Consider the following 23,460-nt stretch of genomic DNA (forward strand, 5'->3'; position numbering starts at 1 on the left):
AATAGGCCACCCCCTGTGATCAAGGTAAGAGGCGTGTTGACTTTAAGCTATAATCTATGAAAAGCTAGTATCTGGATGTCACTGCAGTTTCGATTTCTGCACATTATTTATATTCACTCATATTAAAAATAGTGTTTTTAAAGTAGCATTCTAGAAAATGGCAGTTTTAATTAGGACTTTAAAATCCAAGCATTATATTTTTTATTTTAATTTATAAAATGCCAGATGGGACAATGTAGTTTAAAGGCATTGCTATACCCAACCCTACCTGCCTCTTAAAGGATCAAAAAATATATCTAAATCGATTTTAAATTGGATTTCACTTAACCCTCTGTGAATCAACTACAGAAGGAAGACATGCAGGGCACAAAGTCTGCATATGCTTCATTCCAGACTATAACAAGCACAGAGACATGAAAAGACACTATGAGAATCATACAACATATATACTACAATGTAGGGGAGCATGAAAGGGAGAAGGGATTTAAACCATTCTGCACATGGCCTATTTTGAAAGCAAATTATAGATTGGCACTGCAAAAAAAAAAAAAAAAGTATTTTTCTCCAGTGCTCAATATGAATATAACTGACTGCAGGGAACCCAGAAAAATGGAAATATTTAATTTTAGAATAAATGCATTAGAAATAACGAGGCAATTACATTCTGCACAGTTGGAAAGCAACTAGTTAAAAGGACAGTCTTGCAAGCAAAATAACAATCTTAAAGGAACACTATAGTGTTTGGAATATAAACATGTATTCCTAACACTATAGTTCTGGAATGGTGGTTTAGATTCCCACCCCCGACCCCGACAGATTGCCTTTTTTTCATCGCCGCGGCTTCCATGCCTGAAATCATCAATCTTGATAATATCAGCCAATCCAATGCTTACCCACAGGAAAGCATTGGGAAGCTATTGTACATGCACAACAAAACGCCACTGAATCAATGCATCTATATAGGGAGCAGTCAGTGCAGCACTGAACTAGGAAGCACCTCTAGTGGTTGTCTGTATGACTGCACCTAGAGGTGTTACTAGGCAGCAATATAAACACTGCTTTTTTCTCTGAAAAGGCAGCATTTAAATTACAAAAAGTCAGCAGGGACAGGATATAGACACTAAAACCACTACATTAAGCTGTAGGGGTTCTGGTGACTTTGGGACACAGATGATACCCTGTAGCCTTGCTATTGAAAAGAAAAGAAAAACAAAAAACAAAAAAATACAAAAAACGTGCAGGTTCTGGGAAACAGCAGAGTTTACATTTTGCAGGTTCCACAACTAACATTGGCTGGCAATCAGACAGCCACTAGGTGCTTCGGACTGAAAGATTCAAATACTACATCTATTTGATATCCTGCATCAGTATGCAAAATACGCTGTTTTCGTCCATTGGATTGCAGAATCCCAGCAATTACCACATATGCGCTGTGTATCGTCAGTGCTACTCAATGAGAAGGATTTGACTAGACAAAAGAGAGAGAAAGAAGGGGCATGTAGAATGTGCAAAAGTCACACAGAATTGGATAGGGAGAAGGGGTGGAACCAATTTAAAGAGACGGGGCACTGTAGCATTAGGAATACAGATTTCTATTTTTCATGATTATTATTTCTTCTAAGGTGCCAACAGATTCCGCAGCGCTGTTCTATTGCTATAGTGTTCCTTTAACATTTAAGCTTCCTGCTGTTGCTGAGCTAAATGCTATAATAACTAGTGGGGACTGTGGGGGAGGCAATGTGGACAGCACAGACATGTTCCCCATAATAAATGAAGTGCAGTCATGATCCCTGCTGTGGCCCCACAATGAATACTGTGAACTGCCAAGTTCCCATGTGTTGTTTAGTTCTAAGTGAACTGTATATAGTCATGCTGCCTGTAATGGCAACTTGATGCAGAATACATGTGAACATACTACATGAAAGTAATTAGCCTTATATACAATTAAAATAAGATTGAGAGTACTCTTCCTAAACATTTTAAAGCACACCAACATTTTTGGTATATTTTACAGAATCGCTTCCCTAATTCATAAAGTAAATATAAAGTGTCTAAACCAAATTGGCTCATGCAGAATGCTTTGGAAGAGCACATTTATTTATTTATACAATCTGATCTGACTCATTCACTAAACACACAATGCCAGGAGTAGGTAAAAAGGTAATTGGTTAGGCAACAAAAATCACTACACAGCAGGCCTCATAAATTTCACTTGCTGCTTGTGAGCAGAAATTCACCCCTGCTGATATTAATCATCCAGGCTTGCTGTGGCAAGTAACTTTAAAGGCCTAGTTCAGGAGTCGGCAACCTATGGCACGTGTGCCATACATAAACACCTGAGGTGCCTTTGCACAGCACTAAAGGCTGCCAGAGCTAAACAGGCTCTGGCCTATCAGGGAAATCCTCAGATCACTTCTCCCCTGCACTTGTGAAAGGGAGTCCACGCTGTAGTACAGCAGCTATTGCAGCTCCTGCCATTGACCTGTACCTAGTCAGCCTAGACCCAACAGGACCCCAAGGAAGCCACCCACACTGCTAGATATACACAGAGCTGCAGAAGAAGTCTCCTCATCACACAAATAGTCTACACATGAACACACATACAGCCCACACAAAACTATTGACAATTACATACACGCACACAACCCCTCAAAAAGCCTTTCCCATGCAATACCACAGGCAGACACACACATACCAAACACAAATACAACAAAGCAACTGCAGCAACCATAAATAACACATGTAGAATATGACAACAAACACCTAAAGCTCACCAACTTCATTTAATCGATGGTTGCAAGAAAGTGAAAGTTTTTTTATTTCTGATTAATAGAAGACTATTCAGTCCTCAAAAAATAAATATAATGATAATAGTATGTAGAGCATAATCATAGGCACTCTATATCCAAAAATATGGTGATAAAGTACAGGAGAGGAGCAAGTGAAAAGTCTACTTAAAAAAAAACGAAAAGAGGGGGTGAGAGGGGAGGACGACAAAAAACAGTGAATTCCCCTTTACCTCCTGCTTTGTTAGGACAGTGGTTAACAATGCAGTTCTGGAGACCATATCTCTCTCCAATATGTGACAAATTAAAACTATCTCCATTAACCTCTCTGCTTCCCGCATGATGCCAATAGCAGCAGGATCTTTAAAAGGGCTAGTGTGGCCACCATATTGATAAAAATGCTTTAATAAGAGCCCAGAGAAAAACACGACATGAAATTCCCATAACGATACCTGTCCATTATTTTTTTTTTTTAACGTCCTTTTGATGCACTGCAAAGAGATTAGTGGTTGCTAACTAAGAGAATGCTGTAGTGTAGAGAGATGGCACAGACAAGCTTAGCAGTCATGCTGAAGGTCAGAGTTATGTCACCAGCATTCATTAGCAGTGACAGGGTGCCTTGAATAGTTAACAGTGACCTTCTGCACATGACTGTCAAAGCCGGAAGCAAAGAAATAGAACAGCACAAGGGCTGCGGGATTCGAGGCTTTGCTAAATATGCGTTGGTGGATAATCAGGACGTTTATTCAGACAGACTGATAGACCGACCGACCACATATTATTGGACACGATATATACTGCAGTCCTTTTGAAAGACCTCGTTCCACAGAGCACTGCAAACTGTTCCCAGTGTGGGTATGCAGACCGATACTGGCATACAGGGCGGCAGTGAAATGCTTTCAGCAAACAGCTTGCAGTAATTGAGATCTCACTGGCCCTTCATGAGGCTACTGGAGAAGGGTTTCGGATTGGCTCTGAGCTAGTGATTACGTATGCTACATGTATGAGCAGTCAACATTGGGTGGACTAAAAAAAAACAAAAAAAAACAGCAGAACTCAGAGCTGGTATTAACTGTGCATTATACAACCTATCAACCCCATCCCCTTCCAACGTAAATCAAAGTATAAACAGGATACATAGAATTTTCTGCATACATTAGATCATTTTACCATTAAAAGAAAAAATAAAATAAAAATCTACCTTTGTTTTGTTTGCTGTTTTTAATTCAATCAAATATCCTTCGTTTCCCATGCACTAACATTGCACTATTCATTCACATACACTAAACTTTTCCCTCTTAATTTACATGTATTAGTTCCACATCCTGAGACCCACAAATACTTTTCAGAGACCATTAGTGATTTCCGCTCTATAAGCTTCTCTCTATTCAATGGTTCAACTAGGGTGCCCCTCCCTTTCCTAGCTAGCCTTGGGTTAATGTTTACCTACAGAAAGGGGAATACCAACGTTAAAATATTACAAGCAAAAACTGAAAAGGGTTTACTAAAAATTTAAAAGAACAACACAAACAGGAAAAGCAACTCAAGAGAAAAAATAGCAAAACTAAAAACTTAGGAAAATCTTTTAAATATAACATATAGCAGGGGCTCCCAACATGTTAGACAGCAATCAGTTTAGCACGTTCACCTGCTTTGCCCACTACATTTTTAGCATATTTTGTACCTATTTTTACTATAGGTTTTGCAAGGAAGAATTAAACTTTGGATACTTTATATTTTTTCTTTATATATTTTGACAGAAAGTACATGATGAAAGGTGGACAATGTTTCTCTTGATTGCAAGATTATTTTTATTATTATTATTTTTTTGGGGGGGGGGGGATATTAGGGAGTCAAACCTATGTAACACTTTGGTGTATTTGAAATATATGGCAAATCAAAACATGTGGGCAATTATATACTGTATAATGCAGCAAACGCAGACATTGAATGTTGCATGTAAGGTTAGAAACAGACCTAATCTGGGGAGAGGCAGAAAACTGAGCAATATGCTAAATAAATGGCTAAATGCAATATTAATAAATGTTGGGTTTGGGTTTCAAGGAAGCAGATGGGGAGGGGGCTTGAAAGAGGAAACGACTTCAGAACAAAGGTGACACTTAGGATAAGCCAGGCTTGCGTAAGCTGCAGCAAGAGGCAGGAGTAAATGTAGAGCGAAGAGACAGGGCCTTGTCTGCCTCTCTCTGTACAAAGCTGAGGAGTTGGCAGCTCTCCTTGGGATGATGCAATCTTCGTGTGGAGGAGGAGAGCAGACAGAACAGTACAACAATCTAACCATGCACACTACAGGGCAGGTCAGTGAAAGCTTGATAAAAACTCACTGCATGAGACCCAATGGTTATTAAAAAGATAAACAAATAAATAAAATGTGTGTGTGGATATTCAACAACACTATAGGGTCACATACTCAACACTATAGGGTCAGGAACATAAACATGTATTCCTGACCCTATACTGTAAAAAAATATATATAATATAGGGCTCTGCATTGAATCAATGCATCTCTATGAGGAAAGTTCAGTGTCTCCATGCAGAGGGTGGAGACACTGAATGGCAGTGCCCCGGGAAGCACCTCGCGTAACCATCTGAGGAGTGGTCAGTGGAGTTATCACTAGGCTGTAATGTAAACACTGCATTTTCTCTGAAATTATTGCGTTTACCGCAAAAGGCCTGAAGGGAGTGATTATACTCACCCAAACAATTACAATAAGCTGTAGCTGTTCTGGTGACTATAGGGTTCCTTTAAACATTGCAGTTCCAGAGACACTGCAATGTTTACATTGCAGCGCTAAGTCTGCCTCCAGTGGCTGTCTATCAGACAGCCAATGGAGGTTCTTCCTGCATCGTAACGGACCTTTGGTCCAGTATCTGACGTGAGGACATCCAGGTTCAGATTTTTTCCCCATAGCAAAGCATTAAATCAATGCTTTCTATGAGGAGGTCTAATGCGTGTGCGGCCTTTGCCACGCATGCATATTAGCTTCCTGCGTCGACCAATCACCGAGGGATATCGCAGCTAGGATAAGGAAAGTAATAAAGAGCTTTAACCCTTTTTTTTACAACGGCAGGGAGGCGCGAGGAATGGGGGTGGCAGAGTTAGCTATCTAAAGTGCCAGGAACGGTAATGGTCATGGTGCTTGGCTATGAAACATTGCACATTCAGGGTGAAATCCTATTAGTCAGCCCGGTACAATAAGCTGTGCTAGATAACTCACACATTATACATATCTATACACTTATAATAAGGATTGCAAAGGCGAGTAGCTTTTATTCATGAAGCATTCTTGCAGCCACAGATGGACAGACATTGCTGCAGCTGTTTTCTTGCTCTACATATATAAGAGTGAATGCTCTCTATGTGTAATATTCAGAGTGCATTTAAATTTTCTTATATCAATGTTTTTTTGTTTGTTTTTTTAACTCAATCTGCACGCAATACCCTATAATCACAAAGCACAAAAACAAAAAAAAACACCTTAAACTTAAAAAAAATTAATTGAAATTATCTAATTAACAAGAGCATTCATTTCAGAGCCTTTATTATGACACTTTAAATTTAGCAGAGATGCATCACATTTCTCTTGATCATTTTAGAGATGAGCCTACACCTGTGGCAAATTATACTGACTTGATATGATTTGGTGATATGCACTGCACATCAGAGCAAAATCCAAGCAACAAGGCCAAAGGAGCTGCTGCGTAGCTCAGAGACTGAATTGTGTTAAGGCACAGATCTGGTAAAGGCTATAAAATAAAGGTCGGCTGCATTGAAGGTTTCCAAGAGCACAGTGGCCTCCATAATTATATTAGCAATGGTGTGAAAATTCCATTTTTGGCTTTGTAATTACGGGGTATGGAGTGCTGAGTGATGTGGAAAAAATTAAAAATGTAAAGAAATGTATCATGAGGCTGCAACATAAAGTTAAAGGAGCACTAAAGCAATAGGAATACAAACATGTATTCCTAATGCTTTAGTGTCCCTGTCCCTATTTATATAGGTGCGCCCCCTTCCCCGTGTGCCACAAAAATAAGAAGGAAAAAAAACTAAGAAAAAAACATTTTAGTTACCCTTTTCAGCACCGAGGCTACTTGAAGGTGTGTTTAACCCTAAGTAAGCATGGCCATTTCTGCAATATGCAGGATCGCTGCACCCAGGCCACTTTATTGAGGCAAAGTAGCCTAGGTGACTTTAGTGGTCCTTTAAAGGGACACTATAGTTACCCAGACCACTTCAGCTCAATGAAGTGGTCTGGGTGCCTGGTCCCCCAGGTTTTAACCCTTCAGAGAAACTGCTATGTTTACTTTGCAGGGTTAATCCAGCCTCTAGTGGCTGTCTTCCTGACAGCCGCTAGAGGCGTTTCTGCGATGCGAAAAATCGCATTCAGCGTGCAGAACCTCCATAGGAAAGCATTGAGAAACTGTTTTAATGTGCGCACGGCTCTTGCCGCGCATGCGCATTTCGCTCCACTCGGGAGCGGAAGTCGGCAGGGGAGGAGGTCACCAGCGCCGAGGGAGCCAGGCACTGGATTAAGGTAAGTGGCTGAAGGGGTTTTAACCCCTTTAGCCCAGCGGGAGGGGGACCTAGAGGGGCAGGGGGGGGGGGGTAGGAGGAGACGGACCACCTAGGGGTTATATAGTCTCAGGGAAACGAGTTTGAACAAGTGTTTGTAGTTTGTAGGAAGCAGAGAGTAAGACGTTTGAGGTTTAACACCTCCTCAAATAAGCACACTTGGAGAAACGTTATGCAAAGCTTTATATGTATCATATCACATAGAGCATGGGACATGCTACATATGAAAATGGTTACTGATCAAAGAGAGAACTGCTGGAAATTTAAAATTAATTTCAAAATCTAAGACAAACCAGCAATTTGAAGAAAAATAAAAATCTCCAAATCACGTTTGTGTTCGATTTGAATTTACATTTGATATTAACTTAGAATTCCCAGCAATTTTAGTAAATAACCCTGTTTGTGTTGCTTTAGGATGGTACAACAGGCTGTTTTCTGGCAAAGAATAATTGTAGGCAAAAGAAAAAAAAATACCAGTAAAAACTGTTTAGAAACTGCTTCACTTCCATAAAAGTAAAAAAAAAAAAAAAAGAAAGAAAAAAAGTCAAATATTCTTTTTTGAAAACCATAGTTCATATTCAAACAGCTTCTCTCTTTTGTCACTTTGTTAAAAAGAGTATTGTAATGTCTCTCCTCTTTGTCTCTGTTAATATTTTGTATGTAAATTACTTGCGGTTAAATATCCCTATTCTATAATTATCAAACCACACTGGTACACAGAATAATGATCCAGGTAAGGAAGGAGATGCCCCAAGTCTAGCCCATTAAGGACCAAACTTCTGGAATAAAAGGGAATCATGACATGTCACACGTCATGTGTCCTTAAGGGGTTAAAGTCTCCCAGTTTTAAAACAGCATAAAATACCTCAATTCAGCTAAGCTGCACAAAAGGGGCCTTTATCCAGCCCAACAAAAGTATAAATCTGCAATGTTTCAAACCATAATGGACATTATTTAATCTTAAAGTCAGTGTTCAACAAACCACCTTTAAAGGGACAGTTTAAGGACCATAACTTCATCCGAATTAACCCCAATGTGTCCCTAAAGCGCCGATCCTTAGGTTCTCTAACAGTTTAACCCCTGAAGGTAAGAGAGCGCCAGGAAGCCTCCTGGCACTACAACTTTATTTTGATGAAGTTACTATGGTGCCTGGAGTTTCCTTTAAACATTTACAGGGGATACAATACCAATAATAATATAATAGTAACAATAAAAGGTTACTACAAGCACCATGACTACGTCAGTGATTTTAAGTTGTTGTGGTGCCTGGAGTTTTTGCGTTTTGCTAGAAAACGCTGCACATAGTAAGTTCAACTCATTTGCAACTGGAGCATCATTAGCTAACCCATAACAAGAGTTCTGGGATGGCCAATGTCAATTCTGTCCACATTTTCATCTCAGCCAATAAACGAGTAGCAGGAACAGCATTCTGCGCCCAGCAGTTCTGCAGAAGCCAGATGTAGTAATCCTGCTGCGTAGGAAAACTGGTGCAAGAGGGCAAGTCATTTTAAAAAAAGCGGGGAACAATGTCAGTGTTCTCCAACCAACATAACCACTACATCTGGAAGTGGTGGTTATGATTGTTGGAGAAACCCTTTGAGAACAAAGTGATGGGTGAATTTCAAGCCAGATCAGTGAACATAGTGCATAGTATGGATGGTGCATCATAAGACGTCAACTTGGCACATATCATATAATATGCGATATAATAAACATATCACAAATAGCATTAATTATGATATTTTCTATCGCTATAAGTGTGTATGCTTAAAAATACTTGGAAAAATACTGTCAAAATAAATTAATTTATTGTGTCAGCACCTGTGAAAGTATTCTACACCATCAAGTAACTCCTATGTTAAGGAACGCTGCAAACCCCAATCTAATGCCTCTCATAGAAAACACTGAGACCGGAAGCATGTGCAGCAATAACAACCAAATCCAGTCCTCAAATTCACTTTACAATTTTTTTGTTTAATAGATATAAATGGGACTTTTTGTTTTAACTTGTAAACACATGATTTTCTGCTGCAGAGCAGTGGATGTTAAACCTTTTCATGGCTACATAAGCCAGCCTATGCCACTCCAAGGCATCAGCCTATGCACTGTAATTGTCCTAACCTTAACAGTAACCTAAGCACTACCATTTATTGCAAATTAAGCCATGAGACTCCCTGCACCAAAAACCTACCTCTTAACGGTTTAGAAAGGACTCTGTTTTACATTACTCTATCCGTAAAAAGACAGCCTTTAACCCCTTAAGGACACATGACATGTCATGATTCCCTCTTATTCTCCCCCCCCCCCCCCCCCCCCCCCCCCCCCAAGAGCTTCCTCCTGAGCAGCCGCAGCAGAGGAGTCCCAGAGCTGAAAACGAGGAGAGTGAACTTTTACTTTTTTTTCCCCCACAGCAAATGAGGGTAGACAAAATGGAACCAATAGTTGCGATATAACGATTGACCTTGTGCTAGGGATTTAAGAAGACAACTCTCCCCTCATTTATGGAAAGCAGACAGTCTTTGGTTCCTTAAATCCTGTAAATGTGAAGTAGCAAACGCCCCTTGGCTTATGGATCATGGTCAGCCAGGTTCTGTAATAATCCCATCTCCTTGTGCTGCCCTATATCTCCTCCTAATAATCATTCATCTTATTCTCAAGGAAAATGCAGAGTGTGCGTTACCAGCGTCCGGACTGCTTTCAGTTCTAATCACGTACAAAGATATAATGGATAACTGCACCGGTGATCTCTCCAATGACCTCAATCTAATAAATCATCCACCCCCTGTAGACTCTAAGGCTATAGCACTATAACAGGATGCATACTTCTCCCAGCATCATATATATATATATATATATATATATATATATATATATATATATATATATATATATATATATATATATATATATATATATATATATATTTAGTACATAACTTGAAAGCATTCATAGATTTTGGTAACCATTTTTATAAAACAAGACAACTTTTATTAAGACATGCATCAAGAGAAATAAAATTAATCACATTCTAGACACATGGCCCCTAGAATTTATAAAGTCTTTATTCTCTCTCTCTCTGGATGTCAGAAGCACTTGCATAACAAAGGCTTATTGCCTAGGTGCCAATGGTAGGGCCTGTATGTAACGGAAAGATTCTAAATACACACTCAGAAGACAAATATTAAAAGCTCAAACATAGCAACTAAAGATTATCTGCTAGAACATAATTAGATGCCAAATGTGTGTGCACACAAACATACACACACCTTAAATTAATCTGATCTTACAAAAAAGTCTGCTTTCAACACATTGTTTAGTGTACATTATGTTTAAGATAATAGAATGGCATATTCAGAAGCAATCTTTATGAAATACATAGTTCTTTAATCTGGGGTTTATCAACTTCACAGCACTAGGCTCACTAACAGATAAGTGCAAGGTCACTGACGAGGTTTTAAACAATTTTATTGATTTGGGACACTCACATCCATGTATTCGTTTTGCATCTGGGGAAGGTGTCCTTGCAGAGAGAGAGATACGATGGTAAAGAAAAGGCATGTCAATAATACCAGATTTACCCCAAGAATGCCAATTCAAACTGGCAAATACATTGTACTACACATAATGTATAATTCTGATTATATACTTTTTCACTTGCTACACAGTATAACGTAACACAAAACAAATGAATAAAATAAGGTATTTTATTATTCCAGAAGCAACTCGCCACCCTAGCAATCACAGGGTAGTAGCCCCTACCCAGAAATCAATTTCAAATAAATTAGGTAGAGTACAGGCCAGAGCGGTGAGAGTTATCTATCTTTCGCAATCAATGGAAGATGTGCAAGCTGAAGACATTGCCAAGATGTGGTCTCTGTTACCATGGAGACAGGACACAGAAAGCTGTTCTCATCAGGGAGTTACATGAACACGCAGAAACCTCACAGCACAGACAGGCAGCAAGCAAGCACTCTTTCACAGCCTCATCTAACAGATCACCCTCTGCATACACTCCCCTCTGCACACTGCACTTCCAAAATAAGGCATTTCCGATTATCCCACCACAGAGGCTCTGCGACATACGTGACCTCTATGTAATGCAGAGAGAAATGAAGGAGGGGAGTTGAACAAAAAAAAAAAAACTTGTCAATTTTAGGAGTGGAAGGAGGTGTCTTGATCAATTGGATCTCTACTGAAAAACCCGCAGAGCTAAATACTTCAACCGGTTTCTGCAACGGTGCTGCACCGCATCTTTACCCCAACCAATTAAAGGCTGGTCGTGCCACATCGAAGAGATATGGGGGAGGGGGGTTATTAGACCTTTTAGTATGCATGTAAGAGGAGATGATCATCTAGGATACATACGATGCTGCACTACAGACAAACCAAACATATTAGTGATGCTGAAACTGAACTCGTGAAATTCAGTTAACCTTCACATGCAGAGTGATAAAGGCAAGAATACATTTTTTTTTTTTAAAAAGGATATATGCTTTTAAAATAGAAGCTGTGTACTAATAAATAAATTAACAAAACATGCCTTTTCTACATTAGAAAGGTTACAAAATAAATAAATATACACACACAAAAGCCTGCCTCTGTAGAAGTTGGGATGATGACCTGGAATGTACCTAGATGCTGGCTGAGAATCATAGGAAATGCAGTCCACCAAACAGCTGTGAATCCGAGGATAGTCATCACAGAGCACGAGATTCCAAAGATCACGCTCCAAACAACAATTATTTAAGGAGGACACATAAATATTTCCATTTTTTTTCCTCAACAGGTTAAAAAGTTCTGCATTATACAGAGGAACACATTTACCCTATTAGGACTCATGACCAGTAAATCTCTTGTTATCATGAAACTTTATAGAGGTGTGTTGTCTAGAGGGACAGGAAAAGGATCTATGAACTTAAAAAGAAAAAGAAAATACTTATTAAGCTCTATATATTTATTGTACTTTGTTATTCCCGTTCTCATGTGTTCTATGTTCAAGTTATTGTTGTGTAACTGGAGGGTCAGTTTAACCATATGGTCCTTTTTTCTGAAGGTCAAGTAAGGCCCAGTCAGAACATTAATTAGCTTCTGCTTCTTATCGGATAAGCAATACCTAAGACTGTTGTATAAGATAAACCAACATACAATATGAAAATTAAATCTGATGAATGTATCAGATTACAGAAAGCATTTAAATTATGGTAGGGACAAGAAACGGTGCTGATGAGAATTGATGGAGCCCCAATCCACAGTAAAGGGTAGACTTCATGAACAAATGCAAGTAAAAAAATATGTACGTTCTGTCATTTTTAAACATGTTTGAACATACGTAAACATGCAGTTTTAAGGAACACCTTAAGCACCATAACCACAATCAGCTGACACGCTCAGCCAAAGAGCTGGTCCACAGGGCTTAGCTCAGGAGAGCTAATGGACGCTCCTGAGAGCAAATGGAATCTCCTAAGCAGGAACATCCGGCTCTCCTAGCTGCTGAAAGGAGGTGGGGACTGGCACCGGGCAGAATCCAAGTAAGCCCAGGACATACTTGAAAATGAGAGAAACCTCAATGTAGCCTTCTTTGAAAAATAATTTATAAATAAAGAAGTCAGACCATTTAGTGTCAACCTCTATAGTGCATTGGAGTGTTTATGGAATATATTCCATTAAACACAGCAGTTCATTTGGGTTCTTCTAATACAACTCCTTATTTAAAAAGGTTTGTTGGATGAGATCAGGATTAATCAGGGTAAAATAATACCATATTTAAATATCAATAACAAACCAACGGGACACATTTCACAAACATCCAAATACTGTGATTCATATTAGTCTCGTTCTTAATCGACTTAGTACCACTCAAGGATGATTCCAGAACTGAAGTTAAAAATCTGTGAGAAATAGGGAGATTCCTACAAAATAAAATTCGACACCTTGTTAACATGTGCATCTGCAAAGTTGTGACTTTGGGCTAAAAGTGCAGTTTAGTGAATAACCTCCATGTGTCATATCTGTTTTCATTCTATGTACTTCCTGTGTGCACTCTTTCCTTCCTGTTTGAGTATGTCTCTGACTCGCTCTTTGTCTTTGAACATTCAGAAGTTGCTTCCTTAGTATTTTACCACAGTTGATCCCCCTGCTGTGCTGTCCATAATCTCCTAGATATCTGTCCAAAATTTAGAAGCTACAAATATTTTAAGCTCTAGTCTAGTTTATACTTTAATAATTGAGCAAATTGTGAGCACCTGTTCTTAATAATGATGTATGTGTTAGGTTGGACCAGTCTGTGACAAGCTGTAATATGCCCTTCACCATCTGATTGTATATAGCAATCATATGGTCATAGCAAAATATAGCCGTTTGCTGGTGTATGGCTTAAAAGAATATCTAGTCCTAAAACTGACAGCTTTTCTATATATCTATATATCTATATATCTATATATATTTATTTCATGGGACTCATGAAGAGAAACCAATATCAAATCATAAGTCTAGTCTTCTAAGTTTTACTCCTCGTTCCATATAATTTTTTTATTTTTTATTTTTTTATTGTTATTGTTGAGCTTCACAAGGCATGCTTGTGAACCTTCCTACTTGGCAAAGCCTTTATACACAGTTTATGTTGCAATAATTCAACTCTTCCATCTGTATAGAAAGGAGTCAACCCGTAAATGTTTATTTTCTATAGCTTTTGGCAACGTGTTTTCTGGACACAAAGGTCACATATTGCCCCACAAATAAGTTGCGTCAATCCTATTCAAAGCCAAGGAAAGCCAGAGCTCGTAAAATACTCCACACGCCAAATGGGTATTGTAGATTATTACAGTACCTATCTATACCATGACTTCTAGACAGGATCCCCCACCCTAGAATACCTTAAATTGTCTATAAAACCTTTATCGACACCTGAGTGAAACCGTCACCTTTGAGACTGTTCAATTAAATGTTCCCACAAATAATTTTTCTTACATTAAGTAGTGGTGTAATAATTTGTTCTAGGTTTGTTGTAATATAACATCTGTCCTCTTGCACCTATATTCTAAACGCTACAGAATTATCCCACTGTATATTTTAGTCACTGCCCTTCATCCTGCAGAAGCCAAAATTAATTTAACAGAGGAATAGATAGATTAGGTCAGGATGCACGCCTTAAAGAGAAAAATTTGGCAAAGCAGCACTGTCACAGTTTTTCATGAATGCTAAATAATTAGAAATACTTGAGATAAAGGTATTACTTATGCATCATGTATGAATTGAACTTTGGTTAAATGTAGCAATGAGAGGGGCATCATCTGCAGCATCCTGCCACAGCCTATGGGCATCTTAATTCACTTGCGTGAAAATCTGACTGAAGGAACCCTTATGTCTTGCAGGATTTTTCATACACCACCAATTTTGAGTACACAAGTGATACGATGATTGCATAAGAAAGGCAAGTCCAATGCCCTTACACTATTAATGTAGCACTGTATCACTGCCACATATGGAAAATGCAATTTTAAAACATTTGCTTTAATCTATACATTTTCTTTGCAATTGTACTAGCACAATGAATAGATCAAATATGGACACCTACCAAATTGTCATTGCAGGGAAAAAAATTAAAATAAAGAGCGAAAGACTGCTAGTCCTTTTTTGCGTATGCTTTTCTTTTTAACCCCTTAAGGACACATGACATGTGGGACATGTCATGATTCCCTTTTATTCCAGAAGTGTGGTCCTTAAGGGGTTAAGAAACATGCCATGAATTATTGCTTGACACTGACATTACAACAGGAAGATAAAACCCATAGCCATATATAGCACTCATTTTACAGCGCAAGTCCAAACAACAAAATCCCCTATTCAGGATCAATCCATGAAACTATGCACAAACAAAAAAAATAAAAGAAACCAAGTAAAGAGTAAACTCATCATATTCAGCTGACTTTTAATGAAAGGTTCTCTCTTTACCACCGACTGCACACATAACAATATGCAGGCAAAACGTGGGGTACATTTAGGTTATCAGAATGAATCAATGGTAGGCACAGTTGTTGCTATGAGCTCGTTCAGCAGTTTAACTCATCAGCAGATGTGGTTTAAACTACATATACCATGGAGCTCTGCATGGAGATTATAGGATAAGAAAACCATATAGACCTGTATCAGACACACCCAAGAGGCAGTGCCTCTTCAAGGTCTAAATTGGCCTTTTTTTTTTATATTTCCACATTTTTAAGGCATTATTTTTACAATGCATTCAAATATTGTGATTACATCCAGACCAGCAGTGTATTTTCAAGGACAATTTAACTGGCTCTGCTCACTCTACAGGTCTCCATTGTATAAAAAGAAAAATTACAGATAATATTGATGCTTTCCACATCTGAGGTTTGTTGCCACAATCTTGATGGAATGGAACAACAGAGAAATATGTAACGATGGCAATGCTGATTGAATCTGACATTTTGTAAAGGGTCACACAATAAGCACGGCCAGTAGAGTGTGTTTGATGTATTATTTACACACACTCAGGCATTACTGGAATTAAGACTGTACATGTATAACTTCTTAGTACAGACCTGTTATCCATAGACAGACACGTAGACATACTGTTAGGCAAACAACTTTGTAAGTAACGCTACATTTTTTCAACTCCGGTAAACCCACACAACTAGCCCCAACATAAAAAAAAAAAAGGAATCAATATGTTGTAGCAATTTGCCTAGCAGAATTTTTATTTTTTATTGTTTCGCTTTTTAACCTAGACCATTGTCATTTGAGCAACACAAATGCAAATTCAAGGAACCCATATAAACATGTATTCCTGACACCATAGGTTTAAATAGCTGTTTAGGTGACCATCCCCCACTTACACTTAACTTTTTCCAGTGCCAAGCGGATCCTATCCCGGCTGGCCCCCACCATGCTCCGCCCTCTTGGCTGAGATCACCAAAATTGATCTCAGCCAGTCTAATACTTTCCCATAGGAAATCATTGGGAGTCTATCGCGCATGCACAGTAAAACGTCCCCTCAGAGCCAATCAGCCTCATCTCATAGAGATGTATTGAGTAAATAGATCTCTATGGGGAAAGTTGAGCGTGGAGATATTGAACTACAGAGCTGCACCCAGAAAGCACAGCTAGTGACTGAGTGATTGCCACTAGAGGTGTAACTAGACAGTATTGTAAACACATGGCCTTTTCTCTGAAACGGCCGTGTTTACATAAAAAAAGAGTCTGCAGGGACAGGCAATAGACACCAGAACAACTACCTTGAGCTGTAGTTGTTCTGGTGACTATAGTGTCCTTTTAAGTATCTGACTTGAGTTCATAATTACATTACTAGCATTAGTCAAAACAAATATCCCCATATGAAAATCAGATCAGAGAAACTAGATGAACAATACAGTTTCAAAGTCTAAAATATTTAAATTGAAGCTTGATGAATGTGGGCAGAATCTTTCGAAAGATCTAATAGAATGAACTGGCAAACTGTCCCCACATTGTTCCAAAGGCACAAATGTGCAAGTTTGTTCCACAATGAGCCAAAGGCATGTTTAGGCTCATAAATCTAGTAGCATGAGCTAAAAAGGACAGGCTGATGCACTGGTATGGTTCTATATGAGACTACATAAATTAGTGGACAGATGTACTTCTGTGCTGCCAGCCCAGAGAGTTGAACCTGCATTCGACCCAAACAAGAAAAGGTTTATTCTTCAGCAGACTTTATTGCAGATTAAAGTAAGCAATGTTTTGCCTCGGCAATTAAGCCTTTTTCAAGCCTCAAGGCTAAACCCCATGTGCTACACATACCTTTGCTTGTTTATTTAATCAACTTGTATGGACTGGCAGACCTTCCCCACAGTGATCCAATAACCATGACCTGGCAAAGCTTTTTAGTTAACCATTGGGTTATGCAAAGTAACAGTTTCTCTTTAGGGGTTCACATATTTGCATACCCACCGCATACCTTTAAGTTGTAAATGCCGATTTAAAAATTTCACAACGCACTCAAAATTCCTTCACAAGAACATGGTGGCTTCAGAGGGAGGTCTGTCAATTCAATCTTACATTCTGGAAAAGTGCAAGATGCTAGTAGTCTTGAACATGAAGGGAATACACACCCCAAAAAAATTTTTTCTCAGGAACTACAGCACATGCACTGTGGCTATTGTGTAAGAGAGAAAAAAAAAACACCTGCAGGAAGGTCCTCCTACTCTTCTCCTTCAAATCAACTCTTGTCATACATGTTATTTTGTTGGTATAGTCCTGTAAATGAAAACCTGATTGAGAAGTGAAATTAACGTTTGTTTTGTTTTATGAAAGATGTGTGGCGTTCTACATTTAATTAAAAAAATTATTTGCTAAATATAGGAAACAAGAAAATAATGAGAAATGACAAGTCCCATTTAACTTTTTTATTTTTTTTTAAATCCAGCTCTGTTTCATCCAATAAAATGTTACTACTATGCAGCTTAACCAGTTTATTACAGTGACATTGCAATACCAAATGAGTTATCGTTAAACTGCGCTTACTTTTAAAAGAACCCTCAGGTAAATTTGAATTTGTTGTTGGTATGAGCTGATAAAATGCACAGGAGGGGATTAAAGTCACAATTATATCAAAGGGACACTAGTCACCAGAACAACTACATACAGTTAAGAGAAAAGGCAGTGTTTACATTACTGGTTAGTAACACCTCTAGTGGCAGTCACTCAGACGGCCACTAGAGGTGCTTCCTGTGTCATGCTTTGCATGGAGACGCTGAACATACCCCATAGAGATGCACTGATTCAATGAATCTCTGGGTGATGCGGATTGGTGCAGCAAGGTATTTTGCCACCCATGCGCAAAAGGCTCCCAATGCTTTCCTATGAGAAATTCTAAGATTGGTCGAGATCATCAAGTTTGCTGATCTCAGCCATAAAGGCAGATAAAGTCAGGGCTTGCGCCGTCAAAACCGGTGCTAGAAAAAAAAGTGAGTAAAATCACCTTTTTACTGCAAGGAGAGGGGGCCCAGGACTCAAATAATTTTTTTGCCACTATAGTGTCAGCAATACATGTGTGTTCCTAAAACTATAGTGTTCCTTTAATCTTACATTTTAATGAGTGATTGCCTGTATTCTGTCACATACAAATCAATTATAGCAGATAACAATTAGCTTTCACCTGTTTTCAAATACATACTGTGGTCTTTGTCTTACCCAACTTAATGATATACATTTTATTAACCTTAGAAGGATCAAAGGCTGATCCTGATGAGAATTCAACCAGTGAATTAACTATTGGTAACTTCCTACATGATCTATACATTTCTAAATATATATATATATATATATATATATATATATATATATATATATATATATATATATATATATATATATATATATATATATATATATATATATATATATATATATATATATATATATCTTCTCTAAGTATTTTATAGATAGACAGAAAAAAGAAGTGTCTTTATATTTGCTACCAGTGAATTGATACTGGTACAGTTTTAAAGAAATAAAAGCAAAATAAATCATGAAACTCACCTTAAAATTATGGTTAGGCAAGGATTCGAAGGAAATGAATATGATATCAAATTCAAACGGTCTATAAACATCTACACACACACACACTAAATCTAGATTTACACATATGAAGAGTTCTAAAATAATTTTGCAGCGTTTTGCAGTACAATTGGAGGCTATTCCAGGTATCTACTACCTCTGGCAAATAGATTGCTATCTATTTCAAACCATGAAGGTGTGTGCCAGTAACATACATTTAAAATGGAAAAAGTAAAGTATAATAATCGGGAGTTCTAAAAGTTATTACCCACTGCGGGGCTTGACAAATTAGTTTGGAATCTAGGAGCCAGTTTTTTTTGTGTTTTGTTTTTTTTTAAAGGGGAACTATAGTCACCAGAACCACTAAAGCTTAAAGGGACACTCTAGGCACCCAGACCACTTCTGCTCGTTGGAGTGGTCTGCGTGCCAACACCCACTACCCTTAACCCTGCAAGTGTAATTTTTGCAGTTTTTTATAAACTGCAATAATTACATTGCAGGGTTAACTGCACCTCTAGTGGCTGTCTACTAGACAGCCACTAGAGGTCACTTCCTGGGTTCTAGCACAGGAAACCTGTGCTAGAGCGTCGCTGGACGTCCTCACGCTGTGTGAGGACCTCCAGCGTCGCTCAAAACCCCATAGGAAAGCATTGAAATGATTTTTCAATGCTTTCCTATGGGGAGACGTAATGCGCATGCGCAGCATTGCCGCGCATGCGCATTAGGTCCCCTCAGCCGGTGGGCGAGATCAGTCTCGCCCACCGGCCGACGCAATGAAGATGAGGAACGTCGCGGAGGCGGAGACAGCAACGAGGGACATCGCCGCTGCCTCGGGTAAGTCACTGAAGGGGTTTTCACCCCTTCAGTAACCGGGATTGGGGGGTGGGAGGGAGAGGGACCCTCCAGTGCCAGGAAAACTGATTGTTTTCCTGGCACTGGAGTTTCCCTTTAATGTAGTGGTTCTGGTGCTTATAGCCTTTTCAATGTAAACACTGCATTTTCAGAGAATACTAAGACCCCTAGTGGCTTAGCTGAGATCATTAAGATGGATGAACTCGGCAAAGGAGGCGGGACAAGCCACAGCAAAACCTGCACAGCGTGGGGGAAAAAGGGTGAGTAAAAACACCAATCATGTGATCGCAGGTACCTAAACAGACACGCACACTACATGAAGCTCAGGGCAGCTGGCTACAACGCTCACTCAGCCGGCCGCCTACATGCTCCCGTGGGTGGACGGCCGGCTCAATTATTTGCCCAACCGTGTATTTTAGATAAAAAGCTGACAAATCCAAGGCGTCAGGGCAAAATTTTTAGTCGCCATGGCGAACTGGCATTTGTGGAGTCCTAACCCATTGCATTAAAAATCAGAGATGCCAGATTTTTTTTTAGCCAATCTACAGCACAATTTTTTTTTTCTGTAGGCTTTCTGTAGTCATGAATCAGTGATGTTCTTCAGCTAGGAATGAGCCTGGGTATCGCAGCCAATCTCTCCTCCACTAAAAAATTCCCCTTTACAGTGAATATCACAGTACTGGTTTTACAGCATGGGACTGTGATGTCCCATGAAGTCAAAAATGCCCCCATGTACAGGCTTTCTGGAGTTTTTGGAAGTTATAAAGTCGAATTTGGGCCTCAGTCTTCATACATAGAAATTTAACAAATTGATTTTATTTATGTCTGTCGCTTTGAGACAGTATGGCATCCCAGGAAAGAAAATTACCATCTATAATAGCATGCCATTTGCAAAAGTAGACAAATGCAGGGTAATTTTAAAAACTGTATATTTCCAGTCTTCTTTTGTAGCCACTTTGTCACAAAACTTGGCCAAATTTAGAGTTCATATTTTGTGTGTTTTCTCAACACAAACACTGCACTTTCACGGTTTAGAGTATCATCCTTATTTGGGGGAGGAGGACTCGACAAATCCCAGGTTCCAGGTCTCCATGGTGACTAGGAACTTCTTCCTGGCGCCTGGGTGTTTGTCTGCACCTTCAGAGAGTGTTGACGGAGCTGTAATCTTCAAGCTCTTTTTGCGCTGCTTCCTCACGTGCCCTGCTATGATGTCAGGAGCTGAGATATGACCTCACCCTGGCACCGGCATCACTAAAAGGCAAGAGCAGTGTTTAAAGATTACAGGATCATTAGCAGCTCCACTGGACCTCAAGGAAAGGATCCAATCCAGCTCTCCCAAAGGTAGAACTTAATAAATAAAAATAATAATTTGTAAGTATATGAGAAAGTGTGTCAGTCTGCCTGCGTGACCTACCCCCCCCCCCCCCCCTCAGAACACGAGGTATTTTTACTCACTTTTTCCCCGTGCAGTGTCAGCTTTGCTGCGGCTGATCCCACTTCCATGGTTATGAAATTATTTATTTATTTTTTAGAGGACAGACTTGAATTTTATTTATGTTTTAACAGTAGTTAAAAAGACACAGACAAAATATATAACAAATCATTAAAGCTCAGACTATTCAAGCCTGGGATGTAATAAAAAATGTTTGGACTTAATACGCAAGATTCCTAAAACGTGTCAACTAATTACCGTACTTTAGAAGATGATATGCAAGATCTCTCTCTGAGTAACTTGTTTAAAAATGAAATCGGAATAGCCGACATTACACAAGGAGAGCAAATGTTGCCCTTTGCAGAAATTATGGGCAAATTTCAACTTCCTAATAAAGAACTTTTAACTTTTTAAGATTTTTTTTTTTTTTATCTAAAGCCTTATTGAGGAATTCGAATATAATTACTAACCCAATAGAAACGATATTCTCATAAAAAAAGATGTTAAAAAGGTGACATCAAAATCAAACAAATTAATATTTTCCATCAACAATAAACCTTTCATGATAATAAATGGATCAAGGAATTAGATATAGAAATAACTGAAAAGGAATGGTGTTGCTCATTTAAAGCTATACAAGAAAACACTCACTTTAAACTTAGTTGAATGTCAATATAAGATAATGAAGAAATCGTACCTGACGCCCTATAAAATATCCAAGATGTAACCCAATCAAATATATAACTGTTGGAGATGTGGTGGAGAAATCATTCTTAATGAGGTGGGAAAGCATTGGGAGGCAATTATTGCACATGGGTGACAAAATGCCAAGCTGCACCAATGCCAAGCTGCACCAATTAATTCATCTCTATGGGGAACACTCAGTGCCTCCATGCAGAGCGTGGAGACACTGAGACAGGAAGCGCCTCTAGTGGCCATCTGAGTCACTGTCACAAGTAGTGTTACTAGGCAGCAATGCAAATACTGCCTTTTCTCGGTCATTGTGGTGCAAAACAGTTGTGCTTTACCATTTTAGCCGTATGTCAGTTTCTGGGGTAAACCTTTGTGTTTTGTGCATTGTGCCACAGGCAAAATAATGTGAATTTAATTTAGTAAACCTATACAGGTTTTAGTTGTAACCCTAGGTGGTAGCCTTTATCACCATTATTTATAAAGCGCCAAGTTCCATAGCGCTGTACAATGAGTGGACCAACAGACACGTATTTGTAACCAAACTAGTTGTACACACAGGAACAGAGGGATTGAGGGCCCAGCTCAATGAGCTTACATGCTAGAGGGAGTGGGGTAATATGACACAAAAGGTAAGAGTAAAAAAGTAGGTTGCTAAGATAGTGTTCATGGAGGGCTTAGTGTTTTGTTTCGATGACAGTTTCAGGAGAGGAATCGGGGTGTGGGGAGGGAAAGCTGTTCACAGTTTAATTGATATGCTTTCCTAAAGAAGTACTTTTTTAAAGATTTTTTCGAAGGAGTGGAGATTGGGTGAAAGTCTAATAGAGGGGAAGGGCGTTCCATAGGAACGGTGCAGCACAAGTTCTGTTTTGGACAGGTTCAGCTTAAGGAAATAAGCAGCCATCCAGTTGAGACACGAGTCAAGAGTCAAGAGCGGTGGTGAGAAATCAGAGGAGAGATACATTTCCTCATGGATAAGAGGAGATACCACACTATTTGCAGTAGCAGCTAAGTTTGGGGGTACCAAATCTTCATGAGGACTGGTTCTGAGCACCATTTTGTACATGGTTAGGCTGGATGCCTCACTCAATGGCTCTACATTAGAGGTGATAAGTGTCACTATCTGCTATATAAAATGAGTCACTCTCTGATTCACAAGAGAATGTTTAACAAAAAGACAAACAAAAAAAATATACATTGGGGCAGGCTGTTCAGACAGAACAATCTTACCAAACTCTTCACAGACACCATACAGTGAACAGGATTTAAAACAAAAAAAAACACACAAAAAAAAAATATATATATACATTTTAAAAAGCCAAAAAGATGACACCCAAAAAATATAAACAGTCCTACTACTATAACAGTGATATTGTTACATGTTTTGTATTTCCTTAACATTGTTAGAATGTTAGAGGCACTGTAGCAATGATCTCTGCTTTGCTATCCATAGATCATAGTAAGGAAAGAGAGAGGCAGTCAATGAGTACAGCAAATGTTTGAATTCATTGGTTGGGACATAGGGTGACCGCACAATCACGTGGCTCCTAGAGGAC

General features: G+C 38.9%; 1 protein-coding gene across 1 annotated transcript in view; it reads right to left on the reverse strand.

Moving 5' to 3' along the window:
* The window catches only part of SETD5 (SET domain containing 5), a 93,013-nt gene that overhangs the window by 50,192 nt on the left and 19,361 nt on the right, over window positions 1-23,460 (reverse strand). The window lies entirely within an intron of this gene.

This window comes from Pelobates fuscus, chromosome 7 (genome assembly GCF_036172605.1).
Source record: "Pelobates fuscus isolate aPelFus1 chromosome 7, aPelFus1.pri, whole genome shotgun sequence".
Taxonomy (NCBI): domain Eukaryota; kingdom Metazoa; phylum Chordata; class Amphibia; order Anura; family Pelobatidae; genus Pelobates; species Pelobates fuscus.